Source organism: Camellia sinensis, chromosome 8, assembly GCF_055761805.1.
Source record: "Camellia sinensis isolate YWXY chromosome 8, ASM5576180v1, whole genome shotgun sequence".
In the NCBI taxonomy this organism is placed as follows: Eukaryota; Viridiplantae; Streptophyta; class Magnoliopsida; order Ericales; family Theaceae; genus Camellia; species Camellia sinensis.
The window spans coordinates 14,364,834-14,381,110 of record NC_138968.1 but is presented as its reverse complement, the minus strand read 5'-3'; positions in this window follow the sequence as shown (position 1 = coordinate 14,381,110).

Genomic DNA, 16,277 nt, shown 5'->3' with positions numbered 1-16,277 from the left:
TGACTAATTGTTAATTTTTAGTGACCTAGACAAATTATTTTTACGATGATTTAATAAGATTAATTTTTAATAAAACTTAAAGGAAATTAAATCTATTTATTAGAATCAATTAATATTTTACTCTTAATTATGTGGAGTTTCATTCTTTATCATATCATTTCGAGTGTGTTTAAAAATTTTTAAATATGAGTTTCTATCATTATTTTTTTATTTGTTGTACCGAAATGTGTTGACTTTGTCGCATTTTTAACTGCATCCGAAGAAGACATCTGTAGGGTTCATGCGTTTGGACTTGGACCTAGTATTGTACCACGTGTTGATGGAGATATTTTGTTAGCTCAATATTCATTACCTTGCATATTTGAAGTTTGAAATGTTCATACTGCGAGAATTTGGGATTGTGATTCTGTCCTTTCTATATTAATATCGGAAAAATTTTATTACATTATTTAATGATGACTATAATGAATCAAATCAAATCAAATCTTAAGTTGTATGGATGTTGATTTTTGACCACACAATTAAACGGGAAACTCAACTGGACAGTACCGGCATAATAGATTGAGCAAACTACACGAAGATGAGAATACCACGGTGTTCGTCCACCCAGGGTTACTCCGACGATCAAGTCAGTAAATCTTATTTCTCACAGATATCAATGCAATACTTAAACTCACAAGTAAAAACTTACCACAGACCCACGAAGGTGCCTTACTTTTGTAACCAACAGTAACTTGATCTCCTAGAAGCCTCACTTTATTAGACTCAGTCTCAATGCTCATCTTGGACTCTCGGCTAGATATGGATAAACTCTTCAGGAGCCTTATCCTTATCCAAACTGAGATCCTTTCCTATTCTAGGACTCTTGTCTCTTATCTAGATACCTCAGGATTCCGGCATTACCGCAAAACATCTCGGTAATGCCGTGATCACCTCAGCAACATGACTCATCCACGTGGCACCTTAGCCAACATCTCAGGTCTATCTCGGCCATTCGTAAAATACTTTCCCACAACTGCCCCCTAGGTTCTATTACCTTGGCTACCTGAGGTGATGAAACCTATATCGTTTGTCCACCCAACATGTCGGCTCAAAAACGCATATATTGCTCTGACAGAGATCATGACTTGTTGACTTCAAGTAACCAGGACTCAATTGCCTACTTTATCAAGAATCAAGAACTAAGAACCAAGTTCTCTAAGCACCCTATCCAAGATCACTTCTCTAGCTGAGGTTATTGTCTCATTATTTCAAAAATTTCAAGAGTTTCAACTGCGCACGAGCTGTCACGCACAGTCTTTTCAACCGTTTCTTCCACGTGTCCCATTCTTACTAGCTCATACCTAACAGGCACGTCGTTTTCAACCGTTTCTTCCATATGTCCCATTCTTATTGGCTCGAGCCTGCCCATGCCGCCTAACATGCACGTTGTCTAAGGAAAATTCATTACGTTTTGTCACTTTTTCATGTTTTTGACAAAACTCCCTCTATCTCTCTTTTGTCTTTTCACTTTACCATTTCAATGTCTTTCTTTCGTCTCAAATTTTCTCTCTCTACAATCTCCCACTCAAACTGCCATTGTTGTTGTTCAAGACTCTGCAACCACTCCGTTCGTCATCTCTGGTGGGCCTTTTGCCGTTTCATTCATGTGATCGTCTCTATCTAACTCTAATGAACCTCATTCCGGTGTCCATTTTGTCGGCTCCATTAGGTAATCACTCCACTTTCAGTTTCTCACTGTTCTTGAGTATGACACTGTTGTGAACTATTTGTACATTTCCCACTGTTCCTTATATCAAATTCTTCATTTATTTCCTGATTTGCTTGCCATGTTTTATGCTCTAGACATTGTGAATCAATTCTTGTTCTTGAACCTATTATGCTTTATTCATACCTTCACACACTGGCTCACTCCCTTTCCTCGTAGTGCTCTGAATTTGGCCTTGTGTTCTTGAATCATCGTTTCACACCACTGCACCTGTCATGTTGTAGCTTTTTTATGTCTCTACTTCGTTTAGATTTTTTAATCTTGTTTTCTATGTTTTCCTTGCTTATTTTCCAAATTCTTACCTTTGCATCTTGTTTACCTTCATAGTTTTAGGCTTGGGATTTGCTTAGAAACCACACCCTTAGGAAAATTGAAACAAGAACTCCTCTAATTTTCCCAAAACTCTTGCCCCAGTGTTCATTAGGGTTCAGCCAAGGTCTTAAACCCATTCTAAACCCTATTCCACAGAAAACAGTACCCAAATCACCTTAGCCGAGATCATAGGCATGTTTAACTGGAAAGTAGATTCGCCGACCAAACTGGAGTATTTTCGTCAGAAGTTCTCTATCCCAACTGACGTCTCACTCAAGTTGGCTGGGAAGGAGGACTCCATTATTCCTGGAAAGGACTACATGTATAGACACCCCATTTTTGACCGTCTTTAAGACTTGGGCGCTTTAATCTGAGCACTTGATGATGAAAGTTACATTATGCAAATTGTTCAAATCTTCAACAAAAGAATTCGGTTTCGAGCTTCAAACCCAAGCCTTCCACCCCATTTGAACCAAAGCCCTTTTTTTAGCATGACCACTTAGTGAGCAGCAGGGCCAAAATAATTGGCTAGCCTGCCAATTTATGAGCAGGCCGTACAAATAAATTAGCCGACTGGCCATGTTTATCGAAAGCAGATATTTTGACAGCTGTAGCTGCTCCCATGCACGATCTCTAAGCTAGCTGTCCTCTTTTAGATATTTGTGACGTAAGGAGTTGTTTTCCTATAAATACAAGACCTCCCTACATGGTTTAGGGTTAGAAAAAATTGCTAAGAGCTTATAGCTTGCTCAACACACCTCTTTCCTCTCTTGCAATATGCATACACTATACATACACCTTCTAAGCTTAAACTTGAAGCTTTTGCTGAGGTTGTTGAACCTAACTTCAGCTCCTTGAGAGTGGTTAGTTTGTGGTTTGTTAACCAAGAAGCTTTTCCTCTCTTTCAAGAGGTAAACTTTGAGCTCTTTTACTATCTTCTCTCTCTCTCTCTCTCTCTCTCTCTCTCTCTCTCTCTCTCTTTTCTTTTTCTTTTCATACTGATTTTAGAGCTATTTTAAGCTTAAAAATGTGATTTAAAGTCACAAAAAGAGAAGGGGTTAGCCACCCTTCCTTAGGCCTTATTCCATAGCTTATTGCTTTGCCTTTTTTCTACTTTATTTCTTTTGGTTTTGGCCACTGTTTTTTGGAGTTTAGGGGCTGTTTAGTGCATTTATTTAATTTATGCTTTGAATATTATAATTGTATTGTTATAAGTCCTCATGGATTGGGTATGTAGGCCATAGTTTCCAATCCATTTGAGTTGATAGCCTTTTCTTTCTTTCTTTTTTTAGCTTTCATGTACATATTCACACCATTCATCCACCTTTCATTCATAATTTTGTAAACTCCCTCCTTTCTTTGTTTCTTTTGATTAAGAGTCGTATCAAACAAAAGATTACTGCTCAAAGCATAAGAAAGAGACCCCTCATGCTAAATGGTTTAATCTCTTCGGAGGTTTATTACCAGGGCATTACATCTCTCTATGCTAAGCATGATCTCTTGTTTGACACTTCCCTTTATCATCAGTGCATTACTTCTAAGGGACTAATTTTCTAGTTAGACCATTGGAAATCACAAAGGAAAGATTCATTATAGCTCATTATCGAGTTTGGATTTGGAGTCATTATCGCTCATTTTGAGTTTGACTCCGAATTTATTATCGCTTGTAAATAAGTTTGATTCTTCCTTTGTAATTTCCCCTATAGAAAAGGGCTCAAAGAGCTCATTTCTTGAGTTAAGTCATGCTTTCCATTCTTTATTGCTTTGGACTTAATAGACGTAATCATCACCTTTGGACAAAAAGGAAAAAAAGATAAAGAAAATGAAAAGGTAAAGTAAAAAAGGCTAATAAAATTGAAGTAAAAAAAAGGTAAAAGGATAATAAAATTTGGTTAGGTTCAGTCAGACGTTATACTAAAATTATTACGTCTTGAATCATCACATACTATTTCAGTGATGGTCGATGATTCATGAAGCAAGTCTACCCCCTTCCTTGAGATAACTCCATGATAGGGAAGAAGTATTGTTTATATTTTGTTTCATTTATTAACTCTTGTTCTATCGCTTCTAAGATCATCATGTAACAAATTTGTGATGATTGATGATTTAAGAATCAAATTTACTCCTCCCTTGATCATCTTCATGATAGGGAACGGGAGAGAGGATAAACGTCTCCTAGAAATACGCTATCTTGCTCTATTTTAGCTTTGTTGCAGCAGGGTATTCCCTAGAAATAGTAGCCGGCCGACCATTACTTTATACGACCGACCACCTGATCAGGCCGACCGGCCACCCATTTTGTACAGACAGTGGTATTTTTGCAGCAGAGTAGAGCAGATCCTGAGGCCAAAATAGAACAATCTTTCCATTATAAACAGAGCTGGTTCTGGCAGCAAACAGAGAGATTTCCAGTGGATGTTCTCATTTGCGCACATACAGTTCCTCGTCTCTCGTTTGAGTCCATTAGATTAGTAGCTTTAATATTCATACTTGTAATAATTGGTAATTAATTAGTTGTGTTGCTTTTATTCGGATTTGTAATAATTAATTAGTTTATTTATTTGTGTTTGTAATAATTAGTTGATTAGGATATTCATTCGGACCCTCTTTTGTGAGGGAAAATTTGTACTATTTGTATGTCTTCCAACCCCTATTTCTTTCTCTCTTTTATTTATACGCTTACTCTGATAGTATCATATTTTTGTTTCATATCATTGCCATGCTTCGTATTCGTTTTTGCATGCATTGGGTTCGATTCATCATTCTAATATCGTTGTCATTTTCTACTTACTTGAATACATGTTTTGCCGCATGCTTTGAGTTAATCCATATGACATATCAATAAACCGAGCCTATCAGTTGCATTTTCGTATGTGTTGCATTAGTCACTTTGCATATTAGGAGCATGCATCTTTCTAATTATTTTCTTTTCTTTGGCTTGCCTCGGTTAAGTACTGGGTGAGCATTTTTCCTTTAACATATTACATGTGTGTTTGTGTTGTCATGTCAAGCATACTACCATGAGATTAAGTGCTTATTTGAAATATCTCTTTGAATGCCTATGGATAAAGATTATTTCGCTTAAGTTGGAACGACTTTGATAGAGGTACATATGAGCCCACTTTTCATTCAAGTGGCACATATTCAAAACTCTTTTCAAACAAACATGAAAACAAAGCATTCCAAAGTAGGTGATGTGGTCTATACTTGTTTGCTTCACATAGTTATGTTAGTATAATAATCAGAACATGAGCATATAATATACATAAAATTCACATCATGATTAGTAGAGGTCGATCTTTGATCAGGTGAGTGGGGTGCTCAATTCATGACCTTCCCCTCTCATACCTAAGTTTCTGAGCCGAGACACTTTGGCAATGATGAACAAATAGCCATTGGCACAAGTCACGGGCTTCCTAAATTTTTCAAAAATATTTAGGTGGCGACTCTAAAATCAGGCAATACAGTCCATTTTTGGCGTCTCTGATGATTAACGAATTTTCTAAGATTTGCCAGATTTGGACTCTCATTCGTTTTTCTGTTTCACATTGCATTTGTGAAACTAGATTCAGAACCACAGGAGTTTGAACTGTAGGGATATCATACCCGAGGAGACTAAAACCCTCCGAGGAGCACGAAAAACCAGCTACAACATGCATTTCCAAGTTGTGTCCATTATATAGGGTGGAATCAGATTCCCCATTGATATCTTCTTCAGGGAAGTTCTCCACTACTATAAACTCAATCCCATGTAATTAGCCATCAACACTTTTAGGATCATTAATGGTATTGCCGAACTTGCATGTTGAAAAAAGCCTAGGATTACCCTGTCCGACCTTCAATACTGTTACACCACGTGTGGCCTCAAGTGAAAAAGTGGCTATACTTACTACTTGAAACGCCGATACATCCAATAGAAACTCATTGGTGACATCCCTGACTCCAACAAAGGCGCTGGAGATGATTACCTAATTGTCTCAGGCAACTAGGAGTTTGCGCTAAACGACGATCTTCATCTTTTTTCCCTGCGCCGAAGAGTCTTTAGGAACGATAAAGGTAAGAACTTTGTCATCCTACAGTCTTTTTTTCCTTGACACTTTAGCAATTTTTTTGTTATCTGTTCTAATGTTTGCCTCTTATTGTTCTGTGCAGCTCTTCCTCAGCCAGTAAAAAACTTCCGCCAAACTTACATTCCCGTGTCCAGATCTCTTGAGGCTTCTCGGCCTTTCTATCGAGGTTCTTAAGGCCCCAATCCTGCTGAATTACGTGCCAACGTACTACTCTCCGCTTCCTAACATTCTATGAAGAAGCCAAGCTCAACTATCTGTATCAACTCCACTAGCCACTTCTTCACCCAGGCCAGACCAGGTATCCACCTCTGATCTTGTGGACCAACTATCCATATCTGCTCCAGTCCAACTCATTCCTCCATCCCAACGCCAATGCCGATGTCATCCCCCAAACACTTCTACCGGCCAAACTCGAAGCCGAAAGCACTGTGGTTCTGACTCGTCGGCTTATGGCTTGACGAATCCACCAATCACCCTAACTGCAATCCATATCGGCACTAGAGTTACCGTCGCTGTGACCGCCAAGGAGATAGGTCAAAAATTGGATGTCGCGGAGGACTTATTGGTTGGTCTGCCCGACGTCGTGTCTCTGCAGTCCACGCTCCACGCCGCCTTCTCAGCCTCAGGAAACATGGGTGAAAAAGGCCAAGGACACTGTTACTGTGATCCCTTTGGAATCTGAGAAGGATCCAGAGAATGTGGTCCCAATTTTCAAACTTGCGGGTGTCGAGAAGAAAAAGGCCGAGGCTGAGACAACCGACATATAGCCCGTAAAAAGGCCGAGATTCAAAGGCCAAGGTGGAGAGAGCAAGTTCTACCCCGAGGACACCTAGGCCTACAAGGTCCTGGTTGGTAACAGGTCTCTGAAGGCTGGTGATAGTGTTATTGAGAGTTTGGAGGTCGGTGCCACATTATCCACTGCCGTGTTACTGCCGACCGACATGAACCAACTGGTCGATTTCAATCACAATGAGAACTTTGCAATGATGATGTGACATTCGGTCTTAGTAAGTCTCTAATTTTTCACCATTTCATTCAGCTTTTCAATACTTAGCCAAAGTTTTCTAACTTACTTCTTTTCTTGCAAGCCATCCAACATGCTCATTCTCACACAGTAAAGACAGAGATGATGAAAAAGGACTTGGTGAAGAAGACTCAAGAAGCAGCAGGCTTTCTGTCTTCTCTTAACAATGTTGAAGCCAAGATCAGTCACTTAATAGACAGGATAATGCAGCCAAGACTGCCCAAAGCAAGGCCGAGGCTAAAGCCGAAGCCGTTGAGGCCACTGCTGAAGCTGCCAAGGCTACTGATGTCAGGGCAGCCGATGCCGAGGCCAAGCTCGTAGAAGCCCTCGAGACTAAGGAGGCCAAGATACCGCCTACGAGAAGGCTTACGCGGAGGGGCAGGTTGATGTTCTGGACCAATACAAACAACAAGTAAATCTAGCCTGCAACAAAGGCAACTGCCTTGGTTGGATGGTGGCACTCAAAAAGCTATTTGTCCCTAAGGACTCGCTGCTCCGTAACATCAGCCAGCTCAAGGTGCCCTTTCCTTTGTCTCCCGCCGAGTCAGAAGAAGAGGAGGAAGACGTAGAGGCCGACGCCGAGGATGCCGATGAGGGAGATGGCACCGAGGTTGTTGCTTGGGCCAAGTCCCCAACTCTGAATGATTAGATCTTAGATATGACTTAGGAAGATAGGGACGAGGTCTCCAAGAGCACCTCACTGAAGAATTCCATAAGGCCTGAGGCTGAGGTTCTCGCTGCAGAGAAGAGCCTGGATCAGACTCTTTAAGAAATTGATGCCAAGGTTGCTGCTGAGGCTGAGGCCCAAGCGACCAAGAACAATGAGCCTCCACCTAGTACTTAGGATTTTTACTTTTCTTTGAAATTTGTTGTTTTGGAACTAATTAAGCAATTTTCTGTCATGTCTTGCTGATGTGCCTTCTCCTGTAACCAAACTTGTTACTTTTGTTGTCAATGTAAGTCTTGTCTTTTCTTCCACATGTCGATTCTATTTCTTTTGTACGCTTATTGCCCTTCCTTCATGCCTTGCATATTTTTTCCATACTTAGAATATTTCTTATCTTCCCAAGTCTGTCAACTTGGTTCCTCACCTTGGATCCTAAGACCTTGAATACATCCATATCTCGGATAACAATACTTCGGGTACAGTATAGTACTGTTGTCTCGGAGCAACTTGTGTTAATTATCTCGACCGAATTGCACTTATATCAATTTCCCATAAAATTCGTACAAGTGTTGTTTCATCACTTGTACTAACTGTCTTCTAGTAAGACTTCACCCTTCCAAGTTAAACAACTTGGTTTGTTATCTCGAATAGAAATACCTCGGGTCTTCCTTCATTTAATTATTTTGGCTAATTTCAACTTGTAAAAAATCCAGCAAAATTTTCACAAGTGTTATGCTCATCATGCTCATTCCTATTTCCTGCCCCTTAATATGAACCTAAGTACCACTTATGTTCACATTAAGGACGCATCACATGGTTATTTCCCAAGTCTCATTTAGACATTCTTGACTGAGGTCACGTTTGGCTTGCCCAAACGAAGCACTCAAGGCTTAACCTTAGTGCACCGAGAGAACCATACTCTTCGGTTTTCCTTTCAAACTAACCAAATCATGGCCAGTTTCGCCTTGTTTCATGTCGAAACATCACAGACTTAGTTCAACTCTACCATCGTGGCAAGTCTAAGTTAATCATCATGTTTTATACAGAAACATCGCAGACTTAGTTCAACTCTACCATGATGGCAAGTCTAAGTTAATTGTCATGTTTCATGCCGAAATATCGCCGACTTAGTTCAATTCTACCATCATGACAAATCTAAGTTATCCGTCATGTTTCATACTGAAACATCGCCAACTTAGTTCAACTCTACCATCATGGCAAGTCTAAGTTAATCGTCATGGGAACATTGTTATAAGGCTTTTCAGTCTTATCGCATAAATTCCAACAATAGTTTATAAAAACAAAATCGAGCTAGTGTTTCATTAATGCTTCGACTAATAAGTGTTTACATAAAATAAACTCAAAAAATAGAAATTAATTATAGAAAAACTTCAAATTGCTGGTGTTTTAGGGTCTTGGCAACTTCTTGCATCAATGTCTTCAAGCCGGTAAGCGCCATTGCCGGCGATCGAGATGATTTGATATGGTCCTTCCCAGTTTGGGCCAAGCTTGCTCTCTTTGGGATCTTTCTTATTGTCGACAACCTTTCCTAGGACAAGGTCCCTAATCTGAAACTCCCTGTGATTGACTTTTTTGTTGTATACCTTGGTAAGCTGCTGCTGGTATGCCCCTGTAGACGCGCCCGTGGGCCTCATGCTACAGTTCGGACTCGATTTGTGTCACGGTTCTTAATCTTCAACCAAAGAGTCCAAATCTGGCAAATCGTTTTGAGAAACAGATTTTTTGAAAAAGTAGTGCCAAACATGGACTGCTTTGCCAGATACAGAGTCGCCACCTAAATATTTTAAAATGGGGAAATTTAGGAAACCCTGACTCGGTGCCGAAGGCCACATGTCCGTCATCACCGGAGTTGTCTCGGCTCGGGAGCTTGGGTACGATCGGGGAAGGTCAGCTATGAGCACCCCCTTTCGCCCGGTCCGAAGACCGGCCTCTACTAACCGTGATATCCGTTTTTGAAAACTTTATGTGTTCTTAATCCGGTTATTAGCCTAGAATTACTATGTTATGCGCGCAGCAAACAAGTATAGACCAAATCGCCCGAATTGGAACAAAACATTTCATGTTCGTTTTGAAAATGGTTTGCTACTCGCAAGTAGGCTAAACTGCAGGTTTTGCCACCCTCAAGTGGGCTTTTAGAAAAGATGGTTTTGCCACTATCTAGTGGGCTTAAAACTCACAGTTTTAATGCATTATTCCAATTTAGGTAATTCAACCTCCATCCACAGGCATTCAAGCAGTTATATCACATAAGCAGCTAGCCTCATGGTAATCATACTGTCATGTTAACATTCACACACATGTGAGATGCTAAAGCATAAATACTTACATCGTACTCCGTGCCAAAACAGTAAACTAGTTAGCAAACATGCATGTCCTAGTTCATGTTAAAAATGGCTAATGCAACACATGCAAAGATGCAATCTAAACAGGCTCGGCTAACCCTAAAATGGCATATGAAATGCTACAAGTAACATGTATTCAATTTGGAATTGAAAAGTACAATGTAGTTTGTATGATGTACCGAGCCCGGTGCATGTCAACAAATGCATGAATGCACGCATGCATAGCATAAGGTATGCTAAAATAAATGTGCCCTAATCTACCATCATAAGCAGGTAAATAAAAGGGAAGAAAGAAGTGAGGTTGGAAGACATACACACCACCCACACACACTTATTACAGATTTACCCTCACTCGGAGGGACCAAATAAATATTACAAATTAATTAACTACGCGAGCTAATTAAATATTACAAATTAATTAACAAATTAATTATTCTAAGAAAGCAGTAAACTGCCTCGGGAAGCGCGCCGCCATGCGTAGGCTGCCTCTGTTTTCTTTCCTGTGCTCCTCTGGAGGCTGCCAAAATTTCAGGACTGCTTCCTTGGATGCTGGGAGACACCACCGGCTGGGTGAAATTGCCACCGGCACTGAGATGTTGCCACCGGCACAAAATTGAAGCTGTCGGCAGACAAAAGATTGCCGGCCGGCACCTTACACTGCCGGTCGGCAGAGTATTCCTGCAGAACCTGCAACCCACAGCAACAGAGGACAAGGCAAAGCATGGCAGCACATTTCAAGGCATATATGCACCAACCATGTCTCTTATCATTGTAATGACTCAAAGGGACATGTGCCTCGATTCTCGGACCACCAATCACGCATTTCCATGCATGATGGCCCAAAGAACCAAGTATGCAACTTTGATTTCAAATGCAATGCAAACCAAATAAACACACAAGGAGGCCTAACCTCTATCATACTCATCTCAAGAGGCAAGGTGATGCATGCAAGATGCAATGCAACTTAGGCATACGAGCTAAGGATGCAACATGCCGATACAAGCAAACATGCAAGATGATGCATGCAAATAAGCCAAGGATGGTCTTAAACATGAATTAGGCAGCTCTAGTTAGGCCCAAAACAGTGGCCATAATATGAAAATGAAGTGCCTCGAAACGCGTGCACACGGGCACGTAAACCGAGGCAATGGCATATGCAATGCAATGGCTAAAACGGCATGTAGAATGCAACATGGACTTATACTAACATGAGAGAGCCTCAGCCACACTCACATAAGAGGCCGATGAATGAAAATGGAGTGCCTCGAAATGCGTGCACACGGGCACGCAAACCGAGGCAATGGCATACGCAATGCAATGGCATGGAAATGATATGCAAACATGCCAATGGGATTTCAGCAGCAAAATGAGGGGCAAAACAGCCCCGAAACGAGGCGAAAGTACGCCCGATGCATGGAATTCCTCCCGAAATGCGAAATTAGGCACCCGAAATGGCTTACAGCTATACAAAGCATGCATAATATGGACATGGAGCATGAAGACAGAAGCAAGGCAGCCTCAAAATTAGCATTTTTCTAGTACAAAACATGGCCAAACAGCAAGCAAAGACGGGGCAAAATTAGTATGCGAAAATGGCCCTAAACATGAGATTATGAAGCAACTCACAGCTGCAAACCCCAAATGGGTTAGGGCCCTTCAACAACATTGAAGAGGGGCCAAAAATATGCACATTTACAGTTCATGGCAAGGCTCAAAAACAGATACAAGCATGGCAAACAATTTATACAAGATTAAGGCCACAAAAGGGCTATAACATGAAGTACACAAAATATTCATCAAACAGCCAAAGACCCTAAATAAAACATGTTCAGGAGGTCGAAATAAAGCCGCTTTTAGTTCGGACCAAGGTCCAAAAACAGCAACATCAGGGGCTGCCAAGACATACAAAAATGGGACCAAAAAGAGGATATAAAGGGAAGTACAACATGGAAGTCTCAAACAGTGTTGAGCCCTTCTTCAATGTTGAAGAAGGGCTCAAAATAAGCCTATCTACAGTTTACTACAGGCTCTAAAACAGATCATACACAGGCCAAAAAATACATGCAAGATTATGGCATAAAAGGAGGATATTGAAGCAAGTGCAAGCTACTGTCCTCAAACAGCAAGAGGTCCTCAATCAAACATGAAGAGGACCTCAAAATATGATGGTTTGAAGTTTGGGTCGGAGCCCAAAGATGCAAGAAACTATGGCTTATGTATTGATCAAGAAAAGGCTAGAAAAGAGAAAAAAAGGAGCTCACCCTTGTAGACCAAGTCTTGACAGCCTCTTGGCTTGAGTTGCAGCACTCCTAGCTCTGAAAATCAGCCTCAAGCTTCTGGAATGGATGATGGAAGCCTTGTGCTATGAGTTGGTGTGTAAATGGCCAAGGATAATGGACTTTTTTGAGCTTGGAAGAGGAGGGTTGAATGTATAGATATAGGTTTGTATGTATAATGGTGCCTCAGCTGGTTTTTCCTCTAACCTAGAATAAGGAAGAAGAGGGCTTCCTTTATAGAGCCAAAACCAAGTGCAAAGCTTCTTGAGGAAGCTAACAAGAGTGCATATCCTCCACACACGTGTATGGAGGATCCTGTCTGTGCCCTCCAGCTGGCACAGCTGGCATACACTCTATCTGTAGAATGCTCCGGAAGGTCGTCGGCTAGCAAAATATGCCGGTCGGCTACTTTAAATTGCCGGTCGGCACAATAAATGGCCGGTCGGCACAATAAATTGCCGGTCGGCACAAACATAGTGCCGATGGGTGGCCGGTGAGGTCAAAAAAGTGCCAGTGGATGTCCAGATTGAAGCCCCGGAAGTTATCTTTCCAATGGCGCAAACCTTGCATTAAAAGTCCTTCTGTGCAAAAAGTTATGCCCTTTTCCGTGAAGCCGCGCAGATTCGATCCAACCGGGATGATGCCCGACTTCAACTGATCATATCTCCCCCACCCGGACTTGGCTCTAGGAGATTCTTGAGTGCAAAATGAAGCCCCGGAAGTAAGATTTCCGACGGTGGTGGCCCCATAGCTAAACTCCAAGCGTACAGACAGATAAGCCCGATTCAGCGAGGGCTGCTCGACTTGCTTCTACCCGGATTCATGCCGAACTTTTCCCAGACCAGTTTTCTCCTCTCCTTTCCTCTTTTCTTCAACTCCAAACCCCTAAACAAAGTGTTTTGAAGGATTTGCCTCTCTCCTTGCCGAAGAAATTGAATCTTTGCCCTGCACATCTCTCAACACCGAGCAAACCATCAGTGGTGCCCAAGTCTTAAGGGCGGTCAAAAATGGGGTGTCTACAGTTGCCCCTCTTTGACAGAACTCGAAAGTCATAACAATGACGGGAGTGAATGTCAAAGCCCAGAGACGACCCATTTTTGACAAGGCCGAAGACTTGGACAAACAAACAAAATACTGATAAATAAATGGTTGTGCCCACAGGCTGCCTACGTATCCCTTTGCAAGGAATCAAACCAGCGTAGTTCAGGGGCAGGATGCAAATGATATGCAGGAAGACTTTGATAATTGGACTTATACGCCACGCGAAGCCAGTTTGAACGTTGGACTTATATGCTACGCAAAGCCAGTTTGTAATTGGACTTATACGCTTTCGCGAAGCCGGTTTGATGAAACAATGCAAGTGGAATGTGCGTGACAACGCAAGTGAAGAGGTGTGCATGACAATGCGACCTAAGATGAATTCCAAACACACTGAAATTGTGTGGGGAAATGGGACAGGGAGAAACATAGGGACATATCCCGGTGTTTCGGAATGGTGTGAGCATTGGAACGTATTCCGAACGCTTTTAACTGAAGAGGGAGAAACATAGGGACGTATCCCAAGGATTAGGGACGTATCCCAAAGGTTAGGGACGTATCCCAAGGATTAGGGACGTATCCCAAGGAGTAAGGACGTATCCCAAAGGTTAGGGACGTATCCCAAGGATTAGAGACGTATCCCAAAGGTTAGGGACGTATCCCAACGATGAGGGACGTATCCCAAAGATTAGGGACGTATCCCAAAGGTTAGGGACGTATCCCAAAGATTAGGGACGTATCCCAAAGATTAGGGACGTATCCCAAAGGTTAGGGACGTATCCCAAAGATGAGGGACGTATCCCAAAGATTAGGGACGTATCCCAAAGGTGAGGGACGTATCCCAAAGATTAGGGACGTATCCCGAAGGTTAGGGACGTATCCCAAAGATTAGGGACGTATCCCGAAGGTTAGGGACGTATCCCAAAGATTAGGGACGTATCCCAAAGATTAGGGACGTATCCCAAAGGTGAGGGACGTAACCCAAAGATTAGGGACGTATCCCGAAGGTTAGGGACGTATCCCAAAGATTAGGGACGTATCCCAAAGGTGAGGGACGTATCCCAAAGATTAGGGACGTATCCCAAGGGTTAGGGACGTATCCCAAGGATTAGACAAAGGAGAAGAAACATAGGGACGTATCCTGGTGTTTCAGAAAAGGAGAAAGAAACGTAGGGACGTATCCCGGTGTCTCGGAAAAGGAAGAGAAACATAAGGACGTATCCCAGTGTCTCGGAAAAGGGAGAGAAACATAAGGACGTATCCCAGTGTCTCGGAAAATGAGGAGTGAAACGTAAGGACGTATCCCAGTGTTTCGGAAAGAAGGAGAAACATAGGGACGTATCCCGGTGTTTCGAAAAAGGAGAAGAAACATAGGGATGCATCCCGGAGTTTCGGAAAAAGAGAGAGAAACATAGGGACGTATCCCGGAGTTTCCGAATGAGAAGGGAAAGCATAAGGACGTATCCCAGTGTTTCCGAATAAGAGAGCGTGCATAACAATGCAAGTGGAAAGTGCGTGACAACGCAAGTGAAAAGGTGCATGACAATGCAAATGTAATGAGTATGACAATGCTGGATAGATGTGCAAAATCAATGCAATGAATGAGCATAACAATGCTAGTGAAGTGGGTGCATAACAATGCAATTGGAACGTGCATCACAATGCAAGATTGATCTTGCGTCTGAGGTAGAGGTACACTCATATTTCGGAGCATTGACAAGGCCCTGAAGAGGTACGTCCGGAGTACAATCACGGAATTTTCTGAAGTTGACACAAACTCAGATACTTCGATTTTCGCTCTTTTGCTTTTGCTTTGCAGTCTGGAACTATCATAGCTTCAGATAGGTCCTGGTTTCACCGTTCACACTTATCGGGGGTGGACCCTGCAGTTTTCGAAAGAACAAATTTCCTTTTTTGCACAAATGTGGAGAATGGCACAACACTCTGAGCACACAACAATTTATTTTTGAAATTGAGAGATGAGGTTTCGACCAGGTATTGAGCCTATGACTGAACACAGCGAGAAAGACTCAACAACGGAAAACAAAAGGTAAACAACCTAAACACGTCGAGACACGCTTGGAACGACTCAAAGCAAGAATCGAGACAAACAAAACAAAAGACACGACACACAGACGTGCACAGGGAGCCTGTTTCACCGGGTATTATTCCCACCCTTTCTTATTTGTGATTCTCACATCACTCGGCTCTTAAGCTCGGTTTTTCTCTCAAAACCCTTTTCTCGCTTTTTCTCTCAGCGCACATCTCTCTATTCTTTAATCTCTCGTTTTTCATCCCTCCCCTGGGTGGTTGATGGATAAGCTGGAAATTGTGGGCTCTTGCCCCTGGTATTCTACCAGCTTTTGATTCTTGTTCACAATAGTGAATTCCTCCCACAGAGGGGTTGTGCTACAACTGGGTGTGTAGCAAATCTGTAGCTAACATCGGTTAATGATGCCCTGCTGGGGAGTTTGGACGTGATTAGATCTGTCCAAACAAAGGAGTGGAATATCTTGATCCGTTCCCGTTCGTGCTTCGCACTTGGCTTGATACCTCATTGCGTGGAGGATGTGAGAGCCTTCTGCCCTTTTGCGGTCAGCTTCAGAGGTGCCCTTTTCTGGCAGGTAGAGTGCCCTTCTTGGCAAGTATGTTGAAAATGGGGAAAAGACAGGAAGCCTGACTCAATTGTGCCCCTAGTTCATCATTTTGACCATTTTTTGTTTTGGTTTTCTACTAAAACAATTTTGACCAATATGAGA